At 42.1% G+C, this 4,391-nt stretch overlaps 2 pseudogenes; one reads left to right on the top strand and one right to left on the bottom strand.

Moving 5' to 3' along the window:
* The first annotated feature begins 466 nt into the window (after positions 1 to 466).
* LOC125198769 lies at positions 467 to 1,910 on the top strand (annotated as a pseudogene).
* Positions 1,911 to 2,101: 191 nt separating this feature from the next.
* On the bottom strand, positions 2,102 to 4,189 carry LOC125198770 (annotated as a pseudogene).
* Positions 4,190 to 4,391: the final 202 nt, after the last annotated feature.

Here is a 4,391-nt window from a genome sequence, read left to right as displayed (position 1 = left end):
AAGAATATTCAGTGTTTTGTGAAAAATCTGTCTCTTCTGCTCCTTGGACTTCCTCTCACATTTATGAAGCTTTCCAGATCCAGAAAGTTTATATGAACAGTATGATATGGTATATATATAGTTCCTGAATACTGATATGGCTCGTGAAAATAGACTTGCCAGTAGCATTAGTTGTGCATGGTTTATTCTGGGAGGATAACATGGTCATTATCAATTTGTAGGCAATCTTGTTTACATTGGTTCAGTAGTTCTATTTCGAACTACCTTCTCTCCGGGAACATCTTTTTCAAATTTCATAAGATATTTTGGCATTTTCGCTCCATGTTTTGTGATGGCTGTGCATGTGAAAGGAGAATATTCCAAAATTTTGTTGGCATTCTTGATTCTTGTGTTTGCAATCAAGAATCCTCATTTGTTAAATGGATATTCAAACGGATAAACTTTGTGATTCAAACTTAGCTTATAGTTACATGTTTTGATTCCACTAAGAAATCTCCGTTTTCTGCAGCCTGGCCCAAGAGAATCTCTGCAGTGCTTTATAAAAAGGAATCGGTCAAATCAAACATATTATCTTTTGTGAGCTTAAGTCAAGGTGAATGGTGTTCTCTTAGCTGGTTTCCTGCCAAATACTTTTTGCAAATGCTTTCTTCTTGATTTATATTGAGCATACATTTCATTGCTTTTTCTTTAACATCCTCCATTGTTATCTGTGGCAGCACTTGCTGATGATGGCAAGTTTCTTCTTTCTGCTCGTAAGTGTAGGCGGCCAACATGCACGGATTACATGATCTCTCTGCACGCAGATGATAATACTCAAAGGGAAGTGAAACGTATGTGGAAAGCTAAGGTGAGTGTCTATTTTTGCTACTAATAATTGCGAATTTTATGTTAAGAAAAAGAGAGCTAAATATCGTTATCTCCTCAGATCAAATTTTCTTGGAACCAAGTTTGTCGTGTTTGATGCTCTTCCTCCCCATTCCGGAGCAAAGATGGCAAAAGCTGGTCCACCCGCATGGTCGGTTCAAAACAGATTTCTCCTAAGCTTCCTGGGAAACTATACTGTTGCTCACATCTCATAGAGTTGAATGTGTTGGGAGCCAGGTAAATTTATGTTCTCGCAATGTGAAATTTTATGTTTTATCACCATTCGATATAGGCTTTATCCGGATCTTGAGTTGTCAGACTGGTGAACAGAAGCTTTTATGTTTTCCATAATAAGTTGAATTCATCAATATACTTAATATGTGCAGAGGTCCAAGAAGAATGCATTGTGTTATCGACGCAATCCCAGTTTCCGCCATTAAACCTGGAGGCGTTGCTCCAACACAGACATACTTCCTCTAACCAGCGCCGACTCCTCTCCCGCTCTCCCACTTTTCGGCCTAAAATCGAGCTCTTTTAACAAATCCTCTTCCGGCCTGACAAGCAACCATGCCGACAGCCCCCTCGTCTTAAGAAACAAGGCCCGCGTGGCACGAGCAGCTCCAGTGCTGTGTTGAACTTTCATGGCCGTGTGACTGTTGCATCGGTCAAGAATTTCCAGCTGGTTGCTTCCCCTGAGAACGGTGAGGCCGGACCAGAACACGAGAAGGTCATCCTTCAGTTCGGGAAGGTGGGGAAAGACGTCTTTTACAATGGACTATCGCTACCCGCCCTCAGCCTTCCAGGCGTTCGCCTGCCTCAGCAGCTTCGATACAAAATCGCGTATGAGTAAAAAGTGGTTTGCTGGGGCTAAGAGTGGTGTCCATGTAAAGAGATGTACGATTCTTAACCACCTTTTTTCAATCGAATTATTACTATGTAATGTAAAGAATATTGTCTCTGTACAATCAATCCTTTTTGTTATGAAATTTGCCAAAATGTGTGAAGAGATAGATATCAGCATGCTAAACTTTAATGAAGAAATATAGAGTGAAGGTGAAGAATATATGAGATATGACACCATGATAAATATCTAAAAATACTTCAAAATTGATTTATCAAGGGTTTTACAACATAATTGTTTCTACTTGTAATTTTGTATATACTGCCCTCCACTGATTAACAGAGAGCAAAATCATAGCAGTACTATCATAATTTACATACACAGCAACTTCAATATTCAAGCTGTCTGCATCTGCATACTCATACCGAGAGCGATTCTGCACTTTCCTCATCTTCCATGGCCAAATCGTCTACCAACGGAGCCGGCTCGTTGAGGTCACTGGATCAACTGCGTGAAGCGCGGAAGTGCTCCGGGGAGAAGAACTCCGCTCCCATTCTTTGATATGTGAACAACTTCGCCACCACATTTTCGCCCATCAAGTTCTTGCTTATTTGCTCAAAGCTCCTCGGGCGCCACAGGCCAACGCATTCTGCCCCGACACCACAGTCTTGTGCTTCCTGCAACTAGCCTGCATTGCTGCCAGTAGGGTTTCCGGGCTCGACCATGATTCAGCAGGCTGCCTGTCGTCTGTCAGGTCGAAGCCTGGTAGTATCATCTGGCATGAGTTTCTCGAGAACATCTCAGCAACGTCCCCATATCCGTCTCTGCTGGCCGTGTTGTAGAATCCTGCGGTTAACTCTGAAGGGTGTGATCCGCTTTGCTCCACCGGTGCATCAGAGGAGTTTTCCCCGACAATGCTACTGGGACGTCTCTGAAGGTCGAGGCAGCCAGAGAGAAACTCGATCCCGTGTGATAACAGTTGGCTTGAATACCAAGAGAGGAAGAAATCGCCATACTGATTCTCCCAAGCTCCGCCATTCTCTGCAAAGAACCCTCCCGCCATAGGAGACTCGTTGTAGCCGGGAGCATCATGGGGGCCACCGAGCCCCACAGAGGTTCCCGTGTGCTTCTGCGTGCTGCTTCAGCTGGCTAAGCATATTCACGTCATAGCATTGGAACTCCCGGCCCGATGAGACTCGTGCTCGTTGCTCGTTGGGATGGATACCGTAGCTCGCCATCCGGTCCGAGACCAATTGTCAAGCCCTGAATACAAAGAAACTCAGACATATCAGCAACCAAGACGGCATGAGTAAATTTTCTGATGTAGCCCTAATTGTATTATAAAAGTAAATGAGAGCCTACTGTGATCGTGGAGCCCATGAAAGGCGAACGAGGATTTGAAGCTTTCAAGAAGTTCCTTGTACACTTCAAGTGGAGTCTTTCCATCTAAAACAGGAACATCATCCACACCTAATGAAAGACAGTCTTTATACTGCTGCCCGGATTTGTCCGTGAAGTAAATGCTTGGGTTCGAATCACCAATCCGAAAACCCATTCTGGGAGAGGCAGCTTGGGATCTTCAGAGGCGTGGAAGCAAAGAGATACATGTAGCTCAAGATCCAAACTTTTCACCATTTCGACTATGGCAAGGTAGCTCGACCAGTTGTAATCCCCCTTCCTTCCTTCTCGGCTACTCCCCACCACACCGGGAGCTCCACACCATCTACTCCTAACAGCTTCAGAGCCTTAAGCCCTGCAGCAATGGCTCGAGCATGGTTTATCGAGTTGCAGCTGGAGACAGTGTCAAGTGGCAAACCAACACACAGCTTTGTGCCATCAATCTGCAAGCAAATTGAAATGAAAACTTAGCCCATTTTGTCTCTTCTTCCATTTGCAAATGAACACATATAACAGCAAAAGTAATGCAACATAGAAGAAATGCACCTAAGCGACATGGATTGGGAATAGAGCTGATAATAAACTTTGAAGATGTGAGTATAACTAGATACAGCAGATTCAAAAACAACTCTACTAATCCTAGACTAAAATACTAAAAATTAGTATACTAAATTTTAAAGTGAAATAATGTTATAGTATATCCCTTAATTTTATCTTTTAAGTTCCTCAAACATAACAAACTATTCATGGATTACATAAACAGCAATAACAAATAAAAATCAGCAAAATGGAAGAAGTTAACAAGCTGAGAAACTTAGGACTTACAGATATGTTTGTTGTAATATTTGAAGCTTTGTCGTAAACAAGAGGTTGATTTTGAGCAGAAGAAGATGCCCTAAGACTGAGAACTGCAGATCTTGAAGGCCATAAAAATCTTGGGCACTGAACAAGGTTGTATCCCTTTGAATAATTGCTATACTTGAAATTCAAGATGTTAGCACTCAAATTTCTTCTAAGATTACACAATCCAACATTATCAATCCTTCTAAGATTAAGCTGAGAGCTCCCAATCACAGACACCCCATACTTCCAAATATCCCAAATCAGGAAGAGAGAAGAGGAATTAAATGTATTTGCAAGATTTTGGACCAACAACAATATTGGAATTTTATGAAAAGTGCCAAATGACAAAACTTTTAGGTGAATTTGATCCAAGAAAGTGGATGCAATCCACAAGGTTGAATTTTGCTCTGATGGGTTTCGATCAAAATCAGGAATTGTGAGAAAT

Source organism: Salvia hispanica, unplaced genomic scaffold (assembly GCF_023119035.1).
Source record: "Salvia hispanica cultivar TCC Black 2014 unplaced genomic scaffold, UniMelb_Shisp_WGS_1.0 HiC_scaffold_243, whole genome shotgun sequence".
NCBI classification, from domain to species: Eukaryota; Viridiplantae; Streptophyta; class Magnoliopsida; order Lamiales; family Lamiaceae; genus Salvia; species Salvia hispanica.
The sequence above is the reverse complement of the archived record's forward strand: the minus strand, read 5'-3'. Positions and strand labels throughout refer to the sequence as shown.